Source organism: Clarias gariepinus, chromosome 6, assembly GCF_024256425.1.
Source record: "Clarias gariepinus isolate MV-2021 ecotype Netherlands chromosome 6, CGAR_prim_01v2, whole genome shotgun sequence".
NCBI lineage: Eukaryota > Metazoa > Chordata > Actinopteri > Siluriformes > Clariidae > Clarias > Clarias gariepinus.
Window position 1 is genome coordinate 27,106,625 of NC_071105.1, and position 26,499 is coordinate 27,133,123.

The 26,499-nt window shown below is 36.0% G+C and overlaps 1 protein-coding gene across 2 annotated transcripts in view; it reads left to right on the forward strand.

Moving 5' to 3' along the window:
* Positions 1–10,257: 10,257 nt before the first annotated feature.
* The window catches only part of chl1b (cell adhesion molecule L1-like b), an 86,226-nt gene continuing 69,984 nt past the window's right edge, over positions 10,258–26,499 (forward strand). Inside the window, exon 1 of one of the 2 annotated variants that reach the window (XM_053499043.1) lies at positions 10,258–10,403. The gene's annotated coding sequence lies outside the window, so the exon portion shown is untranslated. The remainder of the gene's footprint in view (positions 10,404–26,499) is intronic. The other variant, XM_053499042.1, reaches the window with a different exon arrangement.

Genomic DNA, 26,499 nt, shown 5'->3' on the forward strand with positions numbered 1-26,499 from the left:
ACTAGTGGCCACTGCACAACAACCATTCGTGGTCATTAGTTAAATTACACAATTACCCCTATCACAAGTCACTTTAAATATGTTACTTTTAGGCATATTTGCACACCCCCTGGACGTTCTGTTACCCGGTTGCACAAGACACTTTAAACACTTTACATATGTGACGTTTCCATTTATATTTAATCTATATTTAACTTCATTCCCACACAAAAGTCCATAAAATTCCATATATCTATATTGTATAACTGTTCATATTTTTCTATTTTTCCCCATATTTTTCTTAGATTGTATATTCTGTATAGCTGTCTAATATTTTTCTATTTTTCCCCATATTTTTTTTATATTGTATATTTGTTCAGTACAGTTATGGTTTTTTAATGTTATTTTATTTTAATTTTATATTTTATTTCAATTTTCCTAGTTAAATTTCCCTTCTTCCATTTTTGATATTTATTTCCTATTCTTCAGTCTTTTATTTTAAGGTCTTTTGTCATGAGGTCACGAGCAGTTGTCAAAGCATTTCACTGCATATCGTACTGTGTATGACTGTGTATGTGACAAATAAAATTTGAATTTGAATTTATTGGCTGTGTTTATGTTTGCTGTTTGTTACTGGCTGTTGATGTGTACCATAAGCATGTTACAACTCTTTGTGATGACTCTTATAAAGGCCCTCCACTAGTTTTAGTGGAAGGAAACCGCCCTGGTGGGCTCAGAGTCCCAATATGACAAAATGCCCTTGGCGCTTAACAGGGAAAAAAGCAAATAAGAATGCTCCTCTAATGCTTAAGTCGTAGAACAATGGTTACATACATAATTTTACATAATACTGGTTTCATTATCCTGGCAGCTACAAAATAATTGCATTGCTCTCGCTCTCTCTCACTGTCTCTCTCTCTCTCACACACACACACACACAAACACACACACACACACAGACACACACACACACTTCCTTCTCCTTCTACCCTCTGTGTGTGTGTGTGTGTGTGTGTAGCCACATGTCAGCATAGTCATAAATGACAGAATCAAAACAACCAAGACGTTGATATTGCTGGCTGCTGGCCAGCAATTCAGATACTAGTTTTATAATGTTTGCCAAGAAACTCTGCACTGTACTACTAGCAGACAAAAGTCAGAAGGAAAAAAATAAATGCCTAGTATTTTTAACAATATTTTCTATATTGATCACCAGGAACAATTCACTTTTAGAAGCACTTTCACTTGCATTAATAGTATATGAAAATCCTATGATGATGGTTATGTACAGTATGACTTTTTTTTTTTCTTTGTGGAGTAAACACTCCAGGAACATCTAAAGACAGGCCATGATGAGGCACAGACAGTGCAAGACTCATGCTTGCAAAGCCAGTACTGAGACAGAGCGCAATGCAAATTTTACGCAACACTGAGTGCCTTTGTGCACACAAGCAGACGTTTTTCGAGCATCAGTAGCAGAGCCACTTTGTCGGGCATGACAGATTTATCAGACCCTCCTTTGTGAGGCTATTTCCTGACCTTGGTTTGCCTCCTATGTCCAGCCTGTTAACAAATAGATGTGGCCCACCAAGTTTATTCAGAAAAGCTGAACAATAGCTTATTTAAGTGCTTAGGAGTTCGGCGTCTTATAAACAGCTTTGTGCTATAAGGCCACATATGCAGAGCATTTATGTATTATTGTTCCTTGAAAAAATCTATATAAATCTACAATTTAATTTAAGGTACCAAAATAAAATGAACAGAAGCTGTCATTCATACTCTTGGGCCTGCATGAGAGACAATATCTAATGATATGCCATTTGAGAGTTAATGAACTTCCTGCATGCCCCATAGCTTCTATCTCCATAGCAACCACTGGGCACTGCAAAGCAGTAGCGGCAGTAGGTGGGGGGAGGAATCCAAAATAAACCTTAAGAAAACCTTTACATTACAGTTCATCCTTCCAAATATCCACATATGATGATTTTGCCATTTGTTTTGCAAATGAGAAGCCATCAAGCCTCCCTGAAGTCTCTGTTGTGGTTCAATATGTTTCTTTATAAATCTATATCTACAGTATATATGGTAAAACTAATTAATAAATAAAAAGCAACTCATAATATCTATCATAAGATGTATATTATGATAGATAATAATATATCCCCCCCCCCAAAAGCACAAAGATATAAATGTCTTTAAAGTCTGTTGTCATCCAGCCTGATGTGTCTCATTATGGGATCATCTGTATGATTCACAGAATTGTTCATTAAGATGAGCTGCTTGGTGAGTCATGCAATGATCTGTTAACACACTGGCCAAAACTAACCATATATGGCTATTGATCCAGACAAGCCCTTAAGGCCTGACATCATTAGACAATCCATTTAAATTTACTGCTTATATATATGAGGGGCATTCATGTCAAACCAGAACACAGAGTTTTTTATTTAACAATATATAAATATAGCCAAATGTCAATTTCATATTTCCATACAGCTTGTGCAAGAGCTTTGTGAGAAACTGATGTTTTATTTATATATATATATATATATATATATATATATATATATATATATATATATATATATATATATATATATATATATATATATATATATATATATATATAAACATTAAAATATTTTAGATTGACTTGCTACTTTATAAATATCACAATGGTGGGAGCCAGAGGCCATGTCTAATAACCATAATGTCTGATCACACTTAAAGAGGTATGAAACTCTAGTGAAATGATGGCTTGAATAATCAGCTCAGAATAATATTAATACACAAGTGGAATTTTGTTATTCCTCCCTCTTATACACTTTTGACTGGCATTTAAATATTATGTCATTGAGTCAAAACTCTGGTCACATATACTTAACATCATTTTTACTGATTTGCAGCTTCTTTTTTTTTGCTTAATTAGCATGTATCCAAGGCCCCTGGATAGTTGGTATTGATTATCTCTACAAGGATATTTTATATATGCACAGCTTGCTAATAATTACCCAGAAAATTTCTGCAACCTTTTCACTTAAATGTGAACACATCCGATCATTACTGTCAAGGGAGACTGATTTCATCATGACTGATTTTATTCATTCATGTCTTCAGAAACCCTATGAGAACAGAAAAATATGTCCCTCTGATGTAATAAGCAGCACAGTACAGCTATAAATATATGATACCTTAATCTAGAAAGATGCACCATCCAGCCTTTTATATAAAAAAATATTATCTGATACAAGTTGCACAGATGATGGCACTATAATGTTTCATAGATTTCACCTCTTTCTCCAAATAGACGCAACATTTAAAATGGATACAAATGAACAGTTTCTGTGCATTTGAGTGAGCTGATCCTTGAAAACCAGAGGCGGCTTTATCAGTTCCACAAGAAGGAGATTGTTTTACCTCCCCTCTCACCTAAGAATATTACTGGGTCTTGCTGCTCTGCTGGGACTATTGATCCTTCCACCTGCTTTGCAGTGTATGACACTCGCCATTTTTTGCATCCCAGAGAAAAAGAACTTTGCCCCCCACTTGTTTTGTAATGGACTGGCACCCCACTCACACATTGCCTTAGACCTTGCTCCAACTGATGGATTTGTGGTGACCAGAAGTCCATTTTTCCATGACTATTTATTTGGTTTCATGCACCAAAAGCTTTACATTAATCACTGATCATGTTTACGTTATCACTTCATTTTCTATAAATTTAAGTTCTGGTTTACTGTTTTTCTGTGCATTGCTTATTTAGTATCATTGATATGTTGGTGCCTTGTACCATGTTTCATGGTTCGTGTTTCTTGTTGCCATGAGTGGTTTGTATTGTTTGCACTACAGTACATATAGCATGTGTCACCTCAATCCCCTGACCTTTAGTGTAAAATGGTTTATAATGAAAGGGGATTGAAGAGCAGGTCAGCCATTCACATTTTAGCAAGCACTTAACACTGCACAATTATCCTCTTGTATTTTGCTTTATCAGTTTCAAATTATGTAATGACAAGTCTTCAGAACAGAAAAGCTTTGCAGCTAAATATCACTGAGCACAGCAAATAGTACACTCACATAGTTGCCAGGATAATGGTAGGAGCCAGTTGTGTCTATTAAGGTGGAAAGTAGCAGCATTGCCTTGCGTGAGATCATAAACATACACATCATTTTATTGCATATCATTTCATGATAAGCACAAATTATTCGCTGTTTTTAAGTATACACACCAGTTAATGTTATTGTTGTTTTTTTTCCAGTCTGTTTGGGAGACATATAGATGTATTGTGATACAAAAAAATGATATGATATAAACAATAAATTATTATGAATATAGTATAAATATGAGAGGGCTTCAATTCCAACCATGACATGATGAAATTTCTCATGAATGAAGGCAAAATTTACATGGAATTTCAAAGATAGTAAAAAAAAAAAAAAGGAGAAAGCTATAATAAAACAATAGCTGTAAATCCGTGAAAGATGATCCTGGCCAAGGTGGCTTGGAGCCCACTTCAGTCATTCCCATGAACATTCAGCAAGTGTTGCCAACCTGCAGAAGTGATGGATCTGTCTCACACTATACACACAATCATTCACAAACACCACTTGCAGGATCTTGGCTGGAAGTTCTTGTCACATGTTTTGGCCATTAATGGCATTCTTGAAACGCCAGCATTTCGTAAATGGAGTCTGATCATGGCTTCAGCACACTGAGAAAATGATCTAACTTGATGGTATGCAAGCAAAGTGAAATGCTGGGCATTAGTGTAGCAGGTAATTATATAGAGAGAAATTTAAAAAGATTAAGTGTGTTCATATTTTTCTGTTTATTTACATATAAGAGGGTGAGTCAATTATGTTTTTTCAGAAGTTTAGAAGGTTTGCTTGCTTTTAGCCCCTACAATATTCCTGCTAATGTTGTTGGCTTCCCTAGCAAAACAATAAAGCATGGTTCTCCCAGTGGGAGGAGGGTTTTGAACACACTTTACAAAACTGTGACATTTAAATTACATGTCCATCCCCATCAAAGGGAGTTTCCAAGGCAACAGGCTGGTCAAAAAGGTCACAATATTGAATATGAATGCCACAGCCAAAGAAACAGGAATATTAGTCTCCCTTGTGTGATGCCTATACCACATGGGTTTTGTTTTATATTGAATCAAAGACCACTTTCTAAGGTCCCGAAAAGGAGACATGCCATGCAAAGCTACTCTTTTTTGTTATTTATTGTCACAATATGGGTTGCAGGCATTGTGTTATTGCAGATGTATAGAAATGAACATATACACAAACACGGGTCATGAATTCGAGTTAAAAAAAAACAGGAAACTAACTTGCAGTAAAAACACCAGGGAACCAAACAAAACAATAGCAAAGACAACATGAAAATTAAGAGGGTAAATAAAGATACTAATTAACTGACCAAACTAGCCCACCTGTAAAGCAAGAAAAAGACAAATGTGAACTTAAAAGTTTTCCAAAATCCAGTTCAGTGTGTGAAGATTCACCCAGACATGAACCCTGTGTTCCTTCCCAAAGGTGAACTCTCAACCTCCACTTGATGGTCCTGGACATCCTCCTCTAAAAGCTTTTGTTAGGCTTCCTAACACGGAGAATGTGGTTGGGTGTGGGCAGTATGTCAAGACATGTGCATGGGCATGGGGATGGAGCTGAAACTTGGTACTGGGATAGGGCTGGGTGTGAACATGAGAAAAGAACTGGAAATTGGGAAGGGGAGAGAGCTAGAATTTGGCACAGGGATAAAGCTGGAACTTGACAGGGAGCTAGGGCTAGGTGTAAGCCCAAGAATGAAGCTTAAACATTGCTTGGGGACTGGGCTGGATGTGTGCACAGGGACGGGGCTGGGCACAAACACAGGGCCTGAGATGTCATTCCCCTGGCATCTCTGAAGGTAAGCAATGGCACCATGATGATATCATTATTACATTGTGGGTATGAAATCCTCAAACCCTATTAGAGGTGCCTGTGGACCACACACAGGACTAGGGTGCACCGCATTTTAGCCCAACCCTTTTGGTTGGGCTAAAATAATACTCATGAGACTGCAAAGAAACAGGGAGAGAAGCTGGAGGAGGTTAAACTTAAAGGGTTGGTTAAAGGTGAATCTGCAAACGAAGGCAATTATGCATGCATCCATGTGTGCTGGTACATTATACTTCCTGTTTCTCATTTTTTTTTGTCGTTTTAGGAAAATAGATGGGACCTAGATCAAAATGAGGTTCTGGCTAACGATGATTTGCTTTATTAGTATTTGTACAGTTGGATTGAGTAGCAAACACAGATGTCAAGATAAACACTGAAGCATTACTGTATACAGTAATAGCCTTCATATTTTGGTTTCTCTAAAATTACAGGAATGTGTTTCAAAAGTGCTTCACAGTTTAAAACCCCTACAGAGTATACCCTCTGTATACAACATAAACAAATATTGGCAACTGGGCTGCAATACAGAGCCAAGTAAAAAACGATGCCAATGTCAAAATATGTACAAGAGGTATTGTAGACATAGCATATCCTATGAGTCATAGTGACTACCATAAAAAAATGTTTACACATTTATCATTGTAGCTATACCACTTTTTCAAGAAGCTCAAAACAACCTCTGTTAGGTCTTTATGCTGCCACTCTTGAATCCTTTTATCTACACTCACCCAGCTGTGACACATCACTCAGAGCTGGACGTTCCCCCCTCAGTTTATGTTATCATGTGTCTATCTGATTGCTAGTTTATCAGTGGGCTTGGGGTTAAAAAATAATTCCTTCCTTTGCCTCTACAACAGATCAGTGTGTGTGACAGCTGTCCTTTGAATGACAATAAATCAATTAGAGGTTGAGAGCTTGCTTTTCAGGACTGGGTAATCTCATATAAAAGATCCAATTATGCTCTGTGGCTAGCAAATGTCATCGTGTAAACCTCTCTCTATGACATTTAATTGGTCCAAATTAGATTGCCTTTGATTGGCTTGTTTGCTGTTTTAGACATATGAGAAGGACTTAAGCATCAGGCTACAGGATGACTATTCGACCTAGTTCATACGTTATGCAATCTTAATTTCTGTGTGATTTAAGTGTATGCTTGATAGAAATAGAATTTGTTGTGTAGATTGCTACCAAAACTCTTTAACAGCCCGATTTACTCTAAATTTTTTATATTGCTTTCCTGTACAGGGTCATGGGAAGCCTGCAGACTTCAGGCATGAAGCAAGGTCTATTCTGGACAAGATGCCAAACCATTGCCAGGGTATACGCACGCACACACATACACACTTTTTACACTTTATAGGCAATTTTAACATGCCCATTAGCTCAGTGTGCATGTCTTCGGACTGTGGGAGGAAACTGGAGTACTCAGAGGAAATCCAACAAGCATAAGGAAAACATGAAATTTCCATGTACACAGACCCAAGGAGGGAAACGAACCCTCGACCCTGGAGGTGCAAGGCCATAGTGTTTACCACTATATCACCAATTGGATTTTTCTCTAGCCTCTATTATGTCTGTTTATGTATAAGCAAAAAATTTTAAACAAGCCAGAGTTCCTGTCTGACAAGGTTTCTATTAAATGGCTAGTTAACTCTATGAATACAAGAGCACTATTTTTTTTTTTAGCAACAGTCTTAAATTGAGGGCAATTTTATATAAATTGTTTTTCAAGTAATTTTATTTTATAACACAATAAATTTGCTCTTTGCTGACATTTTTGTAGTTTTAAAACATTCCGAATTAAATTAGTAATGAAACAGTCTTTTCAAAATGACAATGTGTTATTATGTCACTATGTACAGGAACAAATAAATATCATAATATGGAATTTATAGCCCCTAGTTATACCTAATGCACGTTTTTGTTTAACAACTTTTGGAGACTGCACAATGAAGAAGAACTTTCATGAATTTTACGGATCAGAAGGTTTTGGGTTAAAATTCCACGACCACCAAGTTGTCCCAACTTCTCAAATGTATAATGGAATAAAAATGTAAATCGCTCTGGATAAGGGAATATCTGCTAAATGTGAATTTGAAGAAACGGTGTAAAGGTAAAGAACATTTTTGCTTAGACGGCAGTTTTTGCAATATTATAATTCTTAGGTTTACAGTATATTAATGCACTTCTTGTTGCCATAGTGGATATACAACAGCACTCGTATGATGAACATTTCATATGATCTAAGCCTAATAAAATTTGAAAAGGTATCAAAAACAGGGGTGAGTTCTCAGTACAAAACCATTTCTAGTTTTTTAGTAACTGTTTGTTTGTTTGTGTGATACATGATAATTACTCTCATGGGTAATTAGCAAGATTATTCAAATGTTTTTATTTTGTGTTTATGGCGGTGGGGAAATCTGTTATGAGAAACAAAGTGTACCGAAACACCAAGCAGAAAGTGTGTATATGTGTGCATCTGTGTTGTTCATAATGACTCAGTAGTGATATGTTACAAGCAGCAGTAAGAGTTGGGAGATCTTGCATGATACTTTGAGAGGATGGTGGTGAAAAGCAAGCACTTTTTATTAGCCAACAAATACTCCCTAGTAGCAACCCTGTGTTATTTCAGTCCTGTTTAACCTGAGCCCCATACTGCCTTGACTGAGCCATGCTTTGCTTTCACTAAGCCCTACCTAAATCAAGCCATGAGAACTCCAAGTAGACCCAGAACCATAACCTGCTCCATACCATTCTGTTTTACATATACTCTGTTCTGCTTGAGATATTCCCTGCCCGTCTTGATCCTTGCCCTGCTTCTTCTGAGGCCTGCACTGAACTTCTTAGCCAGGCAGTGCACAGACCATTTTAACCTAGCCCAGTAATGCTTTCTGGCACCAAGAATGTGCTGCTAGATCCACCAGCTGGGTTTAAAATCGGGGTCCCTGCGGCACACCCAAGCTTCAACAACATGCTGCTCCCGATAGGTTTCTGGAACATTATGACTGCGGTATGCATCAGCTTTAAAAGCATAATTCTGGCTATGCTCTGCAAGGTTTTAAGGACGTCATGCTCATGGACATTGTGCAAGATGCCTCTGTTTAGCATTCAGGAATGCAGTGCTGACTGCACCAACTGACTTTGATGGGGTCATGCTGACACAAAAGATCATGAAGCGAAATCTAGACAAAGACATGCAAGACACTCAGCACTCATCACTGCAAAGAATATGTGACCCATGACATTAAATCAGATATTAAGTCGCAAAAAGACTTTATATAATGGGTCACATATCAGATTATCAGTTGGTCCTTAAAATTAATACTCTCTGAAGAAATTGTTGTTTGGACCATGTTTGTTTAGAATAACCTCAGCAAATTACCATGCAAGTCAAATCTGTTGTGTCTGTATTTATTGTATGGATCATGCAACGGTGCAACACAGTGATAAAAAAAAAGAACATGCAGAATGAGGATCAGCCCTGAGGACCACTGCCTAACGTTTCTGATCTGCTTATCTTAATGGTCAATGATGTAGGGAATGCTAGAAATTGTACATGACAGTGGACTGTGTTCATGGAGTGGAATTGCTTTCAATTCAGTGTAGTTTTTAAAATAAAAAGACTGCTTTGTGGTTCTAAATAAGTAGTTTAATGTGTGTGTGTGAAAGAGAAAGAGAGAAAGCGAGAGAGATGCATGTTCCACCTAGGGTGAAGAATCCTGCCCCTTACATCTCAGTGTTTCCAGAATAAGCTGAATGGATCCTCTGGAAACATGTGCATAGTGCCCCCTGGTAGACTCAAGCTGTGGATGTAAATGTCCACTTTATCAGCTTGATTCCCTTTTGGACTATTTGGGCCAAACCTGAAATCAGACTGGCTCAGTCAGGTGGTATTTGTAAGCTGCTGTCTAAGGTGCTGAAAACCAAGCTGGCACTGTTCATTGAGAATGGCTGGTAAGCCAGATACACCCAGTAGCGAAATGGTCTTGCTGAAACAAGACGATTCAACAATTCATTAACAAAACCTGTCTAATAAGTCATAATGATCGAACATGCCATGAATTGCCCTGAATAGTAAAATACGAGTATGTGGTTTAGTGAACATTCCCTGCAGATCCCTTCCCCCCAGCTCACGCGTCGATACCTACAACCTAGTTACTCTGTTCGCGGGGAATAATGTCGCTGTCACTGTGGTGTGTGTGCGTGCGCGCGTGCGCGTGCGTGCGTGCATGCGTGTGCGTTAACCCGGTCACAGCGTGCTGAAGTTGAGGAGGTTTTTTTTTTCTCCCGGTTGCCATGGATTCCTAAAAAAAAAAAAGCCAATGACTGCAACTGTTCTCTTTCAGAGCAAAGAGCAGAGCAAAGCTGTTGCGTTACTTTATTTTCTGTAGCGGAGAAATAAATAATAGATTCTCGCGAGAGGCGTTTTCACGGCAGATTTCTTCCACCTATCGCCAGTTCTCCGAAAGGTAGGCAAAGTGTGTACGTTTTCCATATATTTTGTCCCACACTGTAATACCATGTCAGTACTGGTTACAATGCGTTATGATGATGATGGAAAACTCCCTGTAGTTCTTATGTGGGGTGATGATTTACTTTGGAAAGAAAAAAAAAACCTTCCATAGTATGCTACATTATAATATCACTTGATTGGCACGTTATTTTAAAAACATACACAAACTTAACTTTATTACTGTACACTGTGAAGTCTGGACGGAGTTTTCAACCTTGAATATGGAATATGGTCTTAAATATGTTTTCTTCTTCTTCTTCTTCTTCTTCATATTATTATTATCATCATCATTATTTTACTGCGAACATTATACATTCTCTTGAAACAAGTCGAATGATGACTACAGTGTACAGAGGTTTTCAATGATCCAAACGTGTCCTCATTCAGTCAATATGGTCAGGTTTGATGAATCCATCCATCAAACTTATTATTTTATTTCCCACGGTGCTCCAAAGAGCAGACCATCAAAATAGGGTAGGCATCTTGAAAACCACCCTCATCACATGAAAATTTCAGGCACTGAACTGCAAAATGTGACATCTATGTTTTTATTTATATTTGTTTGATTTTAACTGTATTCATTTCTTTGTATACTGTTTATTTCTAACATTTGTAGGGTTCTTGTTTTGTTTTTCCATTGTACATGATGTGAGATTTATTTTGTTGCTGATTTGATTGTCTGAGGTGAATGCTGGTTAAAATAAAGAAATACATTTTTAACTAAAAGAAAAAAGAGTATGAAGCTAAAGATAAGAATGAATACATTTATAGTGTCTCTTCTAAATTTGTTAAATCTAGAACAGGGATCTAAATACAGCCCAACAGCTTACAGTAGGAAAACACATAATGGTACTACTCATTTCAGTAAAGTGCATGTTTTTATCTACATCTACAGTACATTAATTTACATCTATGTCTATGCTGGCGAAATAAAAAAATGAAATTGATGGAAAATGGGGAGGTGGTGCAGGGAGTGATGGATTGCTTCTCTCTGACACCCATTGCTAGCACTTTATTTATTGCAGGATATTTGTAAGGCATTGAAAGTCCTTAAAACAGCAATTCTTTGCACACCATTTTTCCAACACTTCCTAAGTGTTCATATTTCTAATTTACAGAGAAACTTGATCACCATGGCTTTGTTCTAATGATACAAAAATTAAATTATATCTCAGATAGAAAGCACCATTACAGTGAGATGAGCTACAACAATTTAATGAGAACAATTAAATTCGCATTAGAGACAGACAGCAGGCTTCTGTCAGAAGACTCCAGTGGGCTGAGACTTTGTAATTGAATTGGGTAGTGGATTATGGGCTACTGGTTTCAGAAATACAGAGTTATAAGGCAGACTGTCCCATAGGTTGGAGAAAAGACTAAAGATCAGAATATCTCCTTCTTCCACATGCAGGTTTTCAGTAATGTTGATTATATTATTATTATGTTCAATGTAATGATTTTTCAAATGCTAACCATATAACCATAAACTATAAAATATATTGCCTTTTTTCCAAGTTGTTTTGTTTAGACTGTTTTTAAGCCTAATTTATTGCTGTCATCATTCTAATGAACATTTTTTTGCCAAGCTTTGCCTATTGAGGTCACTAGCTCCCCACCATAAAAATTAGGGCAAACACTTCTCTGCTTCTCTAAACTAATGATAGGAATTAACTGTTGGATGAAATACAACTACTGTATGGTGAATGCGTGCCAAATGCCAAAAAGAGGATTCAACACATAAAATACTTGCATATCTTTCAATATTTAAATGTTTCCAACATTATAATTTGGATAAGAATTTAATTAGGAACAAAAAAATAAATGACGAGAAGTTTACTCTTAAACTTTTTCATAAGCTATAAGTAGTTTTCCAGAATTATTGTTTTATTCTTCAAAATGAGTGCATTGTTTATTTCAATAGCATCTGTAATAGTATAACATAATATTTACTGTATATTTCATTTATAAGAGTTCAGTTTGTGTGCCCCTTTATGGTGGAAAGCAATTAAATTTTTCTTTGATTTAAAATGGAGAATCCATGTGGTCTCTAATGATATTCATTGAGTGCCTCACTATTTTCATCTAGCTATTACAGCCAGAGCTCAAATCCACAGCAATGCTCCCATCTCCATATGTGACTCCCGATTCAGTTAGTCACTACAAAAGCACCTGTGCCCTTGCCAAAATATGCTGCATGCTTTTTTTTGTCCACTTTTCATGCCAAATGTCAGTCCTCTGAGGCAATATGGCATTTTACCTAGAGAAGAAAGAGGTTTGGAATCAGAGAAAACAACCAAGATAGGATGGGGAATATTTGAACGAAACAGGGAAGCAAATGTGAGAAAAATATCATTACCTTTTTTTTCTTTGTAGACCACTAAAAACCTTATGGAAAATAAATAATGTTTCCATTTAGCCTGCTTGTCTAAATTCTAAATTTGCATTAAGACCCAAATAAAAAGTCAAAACAAACCCTGAATATCACAAAGTTGTTTTTATGATTTGTTGGCAACCAGTATTTGTACATTTTATTTGTACACGTAACATTGTTGAACCTAGACCTGACCAGCTAAGGAAACCCCAGAGCATAATGCTGACCCCACCAGCTTTTATGGTAGTGACTAAGCTTTTCATCTCCTTACCCTGATGTGTTCATCACCCTGCAATAGGGTAAATCTGGACTCACCAGACCACGTGACCCTTTTCCAATGCTTAACAGTTAATTCTATATTCTCCCCTGCAAATTGAAGACTTTTTTTTTCCTGATTAGCCTCACTGATAAGCTGTTTTGTTTGAGTATTACTGTTCTTTTTATATGATTTCATTGAACATTTGTGATCAATGGATCATTCAAAAAATGTTTTCAACCACATTTGTTTCTCAAACATGATAGTCACCACTTTACGAACAGGTTTTTAATAATGTGTTGAAAAGGGCTTAAACCAATTTTATTAGTATCAGCAGTTTTGGGCTCTCGCTTGTCAGCAGGCTTTTACCTATTTGTAGTTAAATCCAGGTGAATAGATGTTTTTGGCCAGGCAGTATATTTGCAACATACTGTATTTATGGTAATTAAAGCATACAGTTTAGTATTAACATAACTTTTGTTGCATTTTAATATAAACTATAGCAAACTCATACTTTGAGTTTTTATAGTGAGTCAATGGTGTTTGCACAACACCCAATAGTATAATGTCATATTATGAAAGCATTATCCATGTTAAGTGACACAAACCTGTAGACGTAATGCTGGACTATGCTCTAACTATGCTCAAACTATGAATCAACATGTATGGAATTATGTAGTTAAAAGGGTTAAACAACCCAGAATATGTTTTATAATATATATATTTTTAAAGTAGCCAGACTTTGTTATTTTTCTTTTCTAAAAAATGTTGTGATAAATACTCATCCAGGCTTCCTGAAGAAATTTTTGGATCTTATTTTTGACAAGTATATGGCTCTCATCTTTAGTCCAGTCCCTATACCTGACCAGTTTCAGAGAGAACGTTTTTGCGTTAAACCACACTGTGACCCATGAGAGCCTGGAGAGTAGTATACTGGTGATGATAAATACTAAATGGTTGGAAAGGACGAGAGGGGAAATGAGGTTGCTGCTAAGGTTAAACATAAACACTATCTCTATCATTAATTTTCTACACTGCCTGTCCTATACAGGGTTGCAGGGCATGAGGTGTGATACACCCTGTAAGGAGTGCAAATCAAGCATAAAAAGCATAAAAACACATGAAGCCCTGTATGTCTTTGGACTGTGAAAAGAAACGCAAGCACGGATTGAACACAGACCTGAGGACAGACTCAAACTCCGACATTGAAAGTGCATGGCCACAGTTTTAAACACTGTGCCTCCATGTTGCCTTGAACATAAACAATGTTTTTTAACTATCATTTGCAGCCAATAACAATAAAATATTTGCTTCCATTTCTTTAATTTAGTCAACATGCAAAGTATTGCATGTAGAATAGATGTTCAAAATGTGAATGAATGTTTATTTTAAACATCAAAACTTAACTATTGTCTAAAAATATTGATAGCTCATTTTAATCTCACCAATTACACAATTGGTTTGTTTTTCTTTATTCATGTAGCTAAAATCATAATTAACTGTACAGCCTTATGATGAACCCTGTGTGATCACTCATAAATTTCTATGTAATCCAAAAAAAAAAAAAAAAAAGCTGACTTTGGGAAGAGGTTGTCTTACATGCATGAGTGCATGTAAAAGACATCCTTAGCTGTCCATTGAGCTCTGGGGGAGGGCAGAAAGGGTTTGGGCGAGTAAAGCACAGAACATATCTTATTAAACAGGACCCTTGAGCCAGTGGATGGCAACAACCAATTAATCTGATTGGGCCATTGAAGGACAAACCTAGTGTGAGGTCAATGTTATCACACATGCTCAGGTTTGCCTTGCTCAGTAGAAACTGAAAGGTAGTATGGTAGGAAGGAAAGCTGTATGCTTTGGTTGCAAGATGATTTCTTCTCTTGTGTAAAAAAAAGGCAATTTACATACCTTTCTGTTAATTTAAAATCACATTATGTCAGAGAGTGGTCTGGAGTCTTTTATGTGTGACAACAATGCCTGCTGGTGTTTTTTTAGGAAGACATTAAATATAGGTGTAAAATAACAATAATGTTATAGGTTTAAAATAACATATTGCAGCAAATTTAAATCAATCCCCTACAGCTTAAAATAAAACTTTTCTTGTCACATCTACAATAAACAGGTATAATTAAATTTTCCTTGTTGTCAGTAGTGGAAAATAAACCCTCATTAGCATTGTTTTACATCAGGTCAACTCAGAAGGTTCCTCCATATTGAGGAAAGCAATCAAACAATCATGTTAATTGTGGTATACTGAGTTGCAAAAGCCATAAAAATCTAGAACAAAAATTACATTGTAACATGTATTTGAAACTGCAAAATATTATTTAAAAAAATAGTATTTTCTTTTTAGATTTTTAATTTTACCCATACAAAGATACAACGCATTACACCCATTATAAACAGAACTGTTTTGATTCAACTATGAACTTTTGCTGTCCAAGGCACATTACTGTAGGTTATCGGCATTTCTGGAAATTATCAAAAAGCTCTCTTGGCATAGACCTTAAACCTGATATGTATGGAGGATATACAGTGTTATAAAAAGAGAATTTAGCCTGTAGGAAGCTGAATATATGCATAAATTCAAGAACCATTAAAATGATGAATGTTCTCAACTGGCAATGGAAAAGCAACCTTTGTCTCCTGTACTCCCCACAGGAGACAGGTAGGGGGTATGCACAAAGTTGTGCGGACTTCACGATTGAGGAAAGGACAAACAGACGGGGGGAGAAAGGATGAAGCAGGATAGATGTGACAGCCATGGGGACCTTAGCAAAGAAAAGGCTCATTGTGTTTTATGGGACGTGATATGAAACATGGAGTAGTTTCCCATTCCTCTCAGCTTTCGATCCCTCCATGTAACAGGAAGACACCATTTAGAAACCTCTAAAAACATGGAAAAAGAGTAGTGACTGCTCCTTACAGTAGCTTTTCACCAGCTTCTAGCATTTGATTTAAATGATGTTCTAAAACTTTTTTTAGCAACCGTCCGTTTGAATCATGTTAATTGCAGTTACCAGTTGCTTGCTTTGATGAAGTCAGAATACTACACATGTCCTATTTTCCACTTCAAATTGTGAGCATACACCAAATGACTTGGTGTAAAACTGCATATCTCTGTTTAATGAGCCCACAAAAGCTATGGATGCCAGATGCTTGCTTACAACTGCCTGTGTAGGTAAACTGTTTGGTTTCATGGTCTGTCTAATGCATTTCTCTCTTTTTGTTTACAATGAGCTATGTTCTTACTAAGCACCCTATCTGTCACACAGAGTAGCAGACACACACAAACTCTACCACAGTACCATTCATTCCATTTTGTAGGATAGGTAATGACACAATTTTTTAAATATACAAGTTTTCAGGTCTTTTATGGTGGAAACCACAATGTATCCATTATTTACTTTTGCTCTAAATTCCAAAATCTTCTTGACCCTGACACTGTTATCCCCTAATTGAGCATTAGCGTGCTCATCATGAGCTCTCACTACAACAAAATGGACGACAAGAGCATGCTAAGTAATTCAGAAACAGTTCATGCAATATCTAGCGTTAAGATGGTACATTTTACAATGCTACATTTGACAGCAAAATGGAAGAGGAAAATAATAATTTTCTCTTGCCATATTCCAAGCATGATTTGCTTTATATTGCCAAAGAACATTTAGTTTAGTACTAGTTTGTTTTGTACATGTCATTAAATATGTGTTTTACCCAAATCCCCCTTTCCTGTACATTTTTTGTATATACTTTAGGTCTCGCTGTGAAGACCTTTTGGAAAATATTTATTAGGGTTAGTGCAATGAGAACAGGGTCTTTGTGTCTGTCCTTGGCATACTGTGAAAAAAAAAATGGAGGAGAATAAAACCTGCAGTGAGGCCAGAAGCACAGTTATAGTCTTATGTACTTATCCTGGGGAAGGAGCATCTGTTGTAGGAGACAAACTAGTCCCAACAATTAATTAGTTAAAAGCACAGTATTGTACATATTAGACCCAGAAAGCACCAGCAACTGCATTATTCTCTCTCTACCTTTACATATTGCAGATAGATAGATAGATAGATAGATAGATACCAGTCAAAAGGTTAGACACACCTACCTCTTCTAAGGTATATCTTTATTTAGTTTATGTTCACTATGTTCTACATTGGAGACCAATACTAAATAGAAATATTAAATGACACTTATTAATGTGTTAAATGTGTTTTAAAATGTCAGGTACTTCAAAGTAGCTACAATTTACCCTGATTATGGCAGCCAACAGCTGCTCAACCAAAATTTTAAAAGTACTTTTTTTGTAGTACTTGTACCCATGTTTCTGCCCATGGCCTGTTGTATGCACTGTTGCTGTATACATGTCACAGTCTGGTCTAAGATTTCAGTAGCTAGGAACTCGGCTTGACGTTCCTGTTTCCATCGTAGAAGTACTTTAGTCTGCTCTGTCATTTCAGCAGCCCTCAAACGTGCCTGTATTATTTATTGCTGAGTGAAGCGCAACTTTCATTGACATTCTACATTCTGCTCTGTTGTTATAATAGCCCTAACTGGCTGTTTTTTCTCTTAAAAAATAATGACGCTGCCTACATGTACATGAGGTTAGGAACGCCTGTGACATGCCTGTGACAGAACTACCTCTGCAAACACCTGCAAACACACAATCCTAGATACAGGATTTCTGTTTTATATACAGTGATACCTTGGATTATGAGAATAAATCATTCTAGAAGCGGGCTCGTATTCCAAAACACTTGTAAACCAAAGCAAATTTTCCCATAAGGGAAATTGAGGGAAACTCAAATTATTTGTTCCACAGCCCCAAAAAATAAATATATAAAAATAATTAAAACAAAATTTAAAGTAAAAATAAAACAAATAAACCTGCACTTTACCTTTAAAAAAAGTCAAAATAAATCCCGACACATAAGTGTGTGTGTGTGTGTGTGTGTGTGTGTGTTTCTTTCTTTTCTTGCGCTGCGGAGTGTGTGTGTTATGTGTGTGCGCGCGCGTAATTTGACACCGTGTCGGTTCACTCTCTCTCTCTCTCTCTCTCTCTCTGCTTGTTTTTAAGTCAAAATTTATTAAAAATCTTTGCTTGTCTTGCGGAACACTCGCAAATCGCGTTACTCACAATCTGAGGTTTTACTGTATATGTATTTATGTAACTTAAATTTAATGAATTCAATATTGTTGAACAATGTAGAAACCAATAAAATAAATAAATACTCTTGAATGAGTTAGTTTGTCCAAATTTTGATGGGTACTATAATGGTAGTGTTGAGGGTTTGAGTCCTGCATTTGGTCTGTGTGCATGGAGTTTGCATGTTCTCCCCATGCTTGTTGGTTTTTCTCCAGGTACTCCAGCTTCTACCCTGAACAGGGTAAGTTATTTAGAGAATACTCTAAATAAATACATTTGTTTTTTTAAGCAAAATGTCTATTTAGACTAATAATGTATAGAAATTAATTGACAACTTTTTTTGATTCCATTTCTTATAAAGTATTTCTTGTAAATTATGTATGTATTTTCACATAGACTGATGTCAAAAGCTAAAGGGGGGGAGGATGTCAGCTTGGGACCTCCTCACCTTTAAGCTCCAGTCCTTTTTTACCATTTAAAAGGCATAAATCTTATTGCATTATTTAAGGGTGCATTCATGTCAGTTGTGTATTTATCCCAATTGGCAGGGACCTTCACATGGTGACATTTGCTTGTATTATTTTGGATGTGTTACTATGAGTCCAGTCTATCTGACAATGAAGTTTGTCATTCTGAAGGTTGTAAGCTCACTGGAGAATCATCACGCTAAGCATGGTTGTTTAATTGTTTTCACTGTATTAAGTGTTAGTTATTGTACACATTGACATGCAGTCAGTGCAACATAGTGATGTGAACAAAACACTTCGTCACAGCCTTTATTTAAAAATGTCATTTTAGCATGAATGTGCCAGATCTGAAGTACATGAAGTATTTGTGAGCACAAATGTGAACATGTTCTTTGTTTTATTTTAAACATCCAGCAGTGCACAACAGCAACAGTGCACCCGCTTATTCATTACTTGTCAATCAATGTTTTTCCAATCAGTAAGTTAAATCCATTGTTCATTTTTTCTGATGGGTGACTGACTTAAAACTATATATAGCACATATAGATAAGTATATTTTGCTTATGTGGATCCTCTGTTGGCCTGTAAAATATTACAGATATTAAATATGTCAGATTAAATAGCACATTGCACGTGTTTCTCTCTGTTATGTGACCCTAACGGAGAGGAGCACTGCTTGCTAGTAATTGGACTATGGGACTGCCTGTCATCCTAACTGTGGACAAATAAGCTCTGCCGACATTTCAAACATTACCAGCTGTGCCTGACGGGCAGCTTGCAACCGATTCATTACAGTTTTTTTTTATTTTTTTTTTTACATCTGTTGTGTTTGAGGTAGTTTTAGCTGTTCTTTGTATTATTGTTGACTATAGTGTCCATACAGTACTTATCAACGGTAACTGGTGACACATGGGGACCTTGGTGACACATGGTCCTATGATGCCTTAACCCCAACAGCTGCTATACATAGTCTATCACATGCACAGACAAACATCTCTAACCTACCATAACTTCCATGTGGCCAGGATGTCCTTGTTCTCTATGTTACAACCCCCTATATGCAGAAATGGATACAAAAAGAAAGAGGAAAGAGAGAGCGAGAGAGACTAGTGTTTCAGGTAGGGTATAGAATACTTCCTCACTGTTCTGAATGTTGCTAGAATAGGCTGGATGACCTGGATCCACTGCAAATGTCTAATTGGTGCCCCCATTAGACTATTGGGGTGGATATTACAAAAACTGGTTATACATGGTTCACGAGTTGGGCTGGTCTTCTGTCTTTGGTGTATGGGGTATGGGTAGCTTGGTTGTTAAGGTGTTGGACTGTGGATCAGATGGTCCACTGTTTGTGTTCCAACCCTCTTGTAAAGTCCTTCTCCCTTAATTGCTTTGATACAATCAGGCATGGAGCTGGCAATCTGACCCGAAAAGGAGATATACAATATAAGAAAAGATCTCCTCACGGAGCAGAGTATCCATTCTCTAATGTGCCCAATGGCATGTGGATTGACCTGTATCCCCCTACCACTTTGTGAACACTCCTGCTTCAAATCTACAGAATAGTTCCTGGAATAGGCTCCGAAGCCATTGTAACCCTTACCAGAATAAAGAATGAAGGTAAAGGTCAAGGTAGAAATAAGATTAAGGTAGCTTTGTCTCACTAAGGTCCCTGGAAATATTCTAAGAGAATTTATATTTGTGCCACACAGTTTGAGCTTTACTGTGCCAACCATTTATTAACCCCCACATTCCTGTGGCTCTTATTATGTGGGACCATGAGTTCTCACACAACCTCATCTTCATTCATGTCTATGTGGCCACTGGTGTGCCTAAGCAGCCTTTTTTAGTCTCCTATAGTATCGCTACTAAACTTAAAGTTGTGATATAATCATCATAATGGCTGCATAGAGTACACTGTAAAAAACTACCTATAGAATCTACCCAAAAAATGTGAGGTAACAATTTGCATTTAATTTGTTTGGGTACATTTCACCCCATATTTTTCGTAAAAAGTACCAAAATAAATTAGCTATAACATGAAAATTAAAATTAGGTAAAGCCTACCCATTGCATCACATGATGAATTACTTACTAAAATTAAGTAACATTATGTTTATGCAATGAGTAGGCTTTACCTATTTTAAATTAGCATGTTATAGCTAATTTATTTTGGTACTTTTTACGAAAAATATGGGGTGAAATGTACCCAAACAAATTAAATGCAAATTGTTACCTCACATTTTTTGGGTAGATTCTATAGGTAGTGTATGACTAACTAGCCATAATTTAATCAGAAAAGTTTAACTTCATTTAAAAAGTTCACCCGACACAGTAGATTATGATTATATATATATATATTTTTATTAAACAATTAAATAACAAAGAAACGAGGTACAAAACTATCTTTTATAAAAATACCAGAATAAGAGAATAACACTGAATAACCGTACTTGTGTAACTGTCCCCAACATAAAGCAAGGAAGCACTCTATTCCATTCAGTGTGGAGTTTAGCTGAGTTTACCTAAACAGTCAAAGGCAGACAAATGCACCCCATGCAGACAAATGAGTCCAATTCATACAGACAGGAAAATCCAAATCCTACAGACAGACATATGCACACTTTTATAAACATTTCAAATTGTCATTGAACATAGGATTATAACAATTCTTTATGATTAACACATATATGGCATTGACCTAATCATAGCTCATAAAAGCACATCTTAAAATCAGTTATATTCATGTTACAAAAGGAAAATGTTGTGTGACTGTCCTAATTTTAAGTAGTTTGTATCAAATGTTTTCATTTTAATGAGGAAATGGATTAAAGACATAATTTAGAAAACAAGTGTTCTAAATTTCAACACTATGTTAAACTTAATATCAACAACACCACTGTTAGCATCATATACTGGACAATTGTAGTTTTAATTTATGCACGCTTGCTGAAGTAAAAATTTAACTACAATTAAGTTAATATGTCTATCATTTTTCCAACACAAAAATAACATTTGTTTGAGTGACAAACATTTCTTAAACACATCTTTAATATCAGGCAAATGCATATTTTAAATGCTGTAGCTAAAGCTTAACTCCAAACTTCTTGTTTTACCAGCAAAAAACACAAATACTTATATTTAAACGTTATCTTTCTGTAATTAAAGTTATTTCTATCTTTTTCGTTAACTTTATCTGTTAGCCTAGACTTTGGATAAGACATCCAGTAGCTAGCTATAAGAGTTGGCTATCTTACTAGCTAATGTTTAAGTAACTTAAAACAGTTTGTGCTTTATTACTTTACAGGCATAAAATACGAGACAATATTATATTACCGGTAAAACGTTTGAAATTGTGGGGTTTTTTTTTGTACCACTAATACCTAACTAATGCAGGAATAAATCCTTTTTTTCCTGTACATTAACATTAGCTAAGCTAGCTTGTTATGACAAATGTTTGCCTAAAGAAAGCTACAAATGTGAACTTCTCATCGAACATGACCACAAACCTTATGAGAGATAAGAATAAATGTTACCCTTTGCTTTCATGATATGATAAATAGACAGCATATTACAAAGATATCTTACCTTCAGCCCAGAAGCTTGACAAATGAACATGTGCCTCAAATAGCTCATGCTTACAACAGATTCAATGTTTTGGGGTATATATTACAATGTTTTTTTAGGTTGCAGTTATTACTATAAATAATTAGGTAGTGTGGGTGAATTTTACTCATTATTATATAATTAAACTTGATGACAAAAATAATAGGTAAATGGTAGACTATTTGCAAGGGTAGTATTTACCACCCACCAAAATCATTTTTTACAGTGTATAGTTAGAGGAGGCAATACAGAATTGCCTTACTGTTGCCTGTTAGTACACCCACATGATGATCAAACAAACACCAACAGGTATACTGTCAGTCTATAAGTGTTCCAGAAAGTATACAAACGTACAGCGGACAAAGACACTCAATGAAAACTGTATCATATTCTGGGACTTCAAACTAACTCACCCACCAAAACATAAAGCAGTTGTGAGGTTTCATAATTACAAGAAGCCTTTTGTTGGGCTTATTTTTACTGTTTAAGTAATAGAAAATATGTAGCATTGGTAGCATCCCTGCCTACAGACACTGCTGGGAATGTTGGGATTAGCAGTAGAGTCACGTCAGCCCGCTTTCATGCTCTGAAGTGTGGCTGGCAAAGCACAGCTAGCAGTGATTGCTAACACAAGTGTACCATCATTCCTGCTAAGACAGAAGACTACTAGTGCTTAAATGTATTTAAAAAAAAGAGAGAATTTGCCTATATCTATTAAAGCTGAATATGGTTTCCTCTTTCTTGAATAGACAAAGCACACCTTTAGCTTCTCATTGTAAAGAGAGAATGGTGAGGAGCCCTTACCTACCATTTTCACTGATAGACAGGTGAAGTGCAGAGATATGCTGGGAATTCATAAAGGACTGTGAATGGGAAAGGATGATTGTACTTCACTGTTGGCCAATAAACAATACATCTGTTCCTCTCGAATATTAGCAAGGATGAAAAGGAAGGCTTAAGCTAGAAACAGGAGTTAAAGGTGTTTTTTTCCAAACTGATAAGGGAGGCGGTCTGCATGAACGGTAGGAATAATAAAAAAAAGTGTGTGTGTGTGTGTGTGTGTGTGTGTGTGTGTGTGTGTGTATAAGAGAGAAAGAGTGCAAGTGTTGTATTTAACAGAATATCAGCTGTAGTAGCATCATTGACAATGATCCAAATTTGTAGTGTATATTCACAAAACATTGAACACTGGCCAAGTGGGTCATGTAGAAACCCTCTAACTAACAACTTAGTGTAATGTATAATATGTATTGAGAATATATTGCTGAAAGTACATCAAAAACTAGAGAGAGCAGCTTGTTGCAAAATGTGGCACTAACAAGATCAGCATTAATGTACAGTAGACACAAACACAAAACCAGTCTGAGGTCCTCAGAGAAAGAAAGAGGGAAGCTATGTTATACATATGGTTTATGCTGAACATGTGCTGCTGGGATATTTTGTGATTTAGCCTTTTCCTGTAAGCAACTAGGGGAAGTATGAAGATAGACAGCACAATCAGCAACATTGTAAGCCCATGAGTGGGGGATGTTACTTACTTCATTAACTTCAGAGAGTAGCATCACCACCCCAACCAGCATTATACCCCCATTACATACCAGAGGACCAGAGACCACAATAACTGCCTCGTTCTGCTATATCTGCACTTTCTGCGAAATCATTTGAGACCAGTGAAATATGGGCTATGAGACATTTGCGTGAACCTTGTAGCACCATTGTGCATTTTCCTACCGCATCTAGGGTAGCATACTGTCTTCATAACACAATCTTATTTAAGCAAGTAACATTCATAACATAGGTTTGTGTTAACAATTTCCAAATTAGGTATAAAATAGAATTAAAAATGTGATTGAAAAATTGTGAGTGTTGACAGCTATAGGACATTGCTCAACGTACTGACACAGTTCTCTCATACCTTTAATTACAACAAAGCATTTTAAAACTCTTTCAGATTGCCTTTTAAATTAAAATTAAAGATGCATGGTATGAAGGAAAACGACAACCAATGGCATTAACTTAGAGATACAGCATGTTGCAATCTGCATTCATCAAGCTGTCGCTTGTTGTGCCAAAAATGGCACAAGTCGATACAATAAGACAACAATGGTCATTAATCAACTGTCTACCAAAATGTTTCTCTCAGTCTCATCAGTAGTGTTCACAATTGCATGCTGCCCAGCACAGTCTCTGGAGTCAAGCCGGGGATATGGATTTTTTTCACACCAAACTGCACAGTCCCCATGCTCAACAGCTTTTCTTTGTCTCTTTTAAATGAACCTAATCAATCAATAATTATTTGATTTTAACTCTTTTGGATCCAAAGAGAGTGAAATATATTATCTCTTAGTTAGAAGTATAATCAATTTTTGTAATTAAAGATCTAAGTGTTTATGCATAGAGGTGTACAACACCAACATGAATTTTTATTAATTCATTGAAATGGTATTTCAGAGAAAATGTCATGATCAGCTAGTTATGTGACTCTTTACTTCCCTCAGAGCAATCACTTTGATTTCAAGTGGATCAAACATGAACAGGTTGCCTTCAGTTTAAAAAATATGCATTTCTTTAGAGAAGGTGAATAATATCATGCTAAATAAAAACTGTGTTCTTATAGTCCTAAGGATTTGAAATCATTTATGTAGATTTTCCTCTTGATTTGTAAATTAGGGAACAATCATTGTCTTATTTTCTGCTTTGCAGTCTGTCTTTAAAAGCACAAAGTTAAAAAAATGTTAAAAGGAACACAAGGGAAAACAGAGAAGAACAAGGGTATATTGGCATTTTTTTTTTAAAGATTCATGACATTGTGACACTTTTTTAATAGAATTTGCACCCTTTGATTCTCCACCAATGGTTTGATGTAATCTTATTAGTGCTTGACTATGTTTCTAAGGTTCCTGCCCACGATGACCTCTGATCTTTGTTAACAGAAGAGGCATGACACTTTTGATTCTTTGAATCATTTTCAGTTTTCCTTATATGTTTTATTTTATTTTATATCAGCACATTATTTGATCTTCTTAATAGGCAGTGTGCACCAATAAAGTCAAAGGCAGTACACACAAATGTGGTCAAAGGACCAATGTGTTAATGTACTCATTTGTCAACAAAAGGTACCATGGAACACATTAAAAACTAAAAGGCTGCTAAAGGAACAAGCCTACCACAATCAGATCAATTTCCCCTCCCCCAGTAACCTTATTTCAAATGTTATGTTCTCTGTAGAGGAAAACATCTCTTAAAACCCCATATCACTTCTGAGGAGAGAAAATTAATGTGACAGTTTTTACAGAACTATATATACTAAATATATACTACGTACTGTGAATAAATTGTTCGATAGTCAAAAATGACACTAAACACATATAGGTTTACTTTAAGAAGAGTAAAAGCAGAAGTGCTGACATAAACATCTCTCTAGACGAGTGATCACTAGTGTGAGAGTAGGGGGTGGTGCTTTAATGAACAGTTTTTTTTTTCTCAGAATCTGCTTAGACTAGGCTAGAAAAAGTAGATTTATACCCTGCTTATTACAAAGCTCTTGAAAGGAATTTGATTCATACTGTATGCATTGAACAAACAAACAGATTTTTTTCTGTAAAACTGACGGCTGTCATGGAGTAAAACATTGTCATATACATGACTGAATGGCAATAAGGCATATACTTGAATAGTTTATCCCTTAACAATTCATGCATAAAAGAAAATTAGTTTTGAGATTGGTCTTAATGTAACATCAGCTTTGTGCACAGAGTATTGCGCTGTGTCGTGTTTGCATATTTGCATGTCCACTTTATTTTGTCTTTTTAATTATTTTTAAAATTCTTGTGTAGTTTTGTCAATTTATTGTGTTGATTTGTTGTCTAGTAAGCTAAATGGGTTTCATCTTAGTTAGTTATCTTAATTGATGTTGTTAATTCATGCACTTTGGTCCTGGAAGAATGTTATTTTGTTTCCCTGTGTAGGTTGTTAAAATTACAATAAAGGGCTACTTGACATGACTTGATATCTTGTGTCAAAATCGAAAATTTCTCTTGCTTTCTTGACAGACATGGCTATTTTTTGTTCATTTGTCAACGTTTTTGTCAAAGTTACCTTGATTTATATTTAAAAGGAGTGCCATGAAATTTTTTAATTTAATTACCGTTTTCAAAATTTGAGCTTTGTACAGAAAATGTATAGAGCAAAAATGTATTCTTAAAATTATATTTGTCTCAGCCT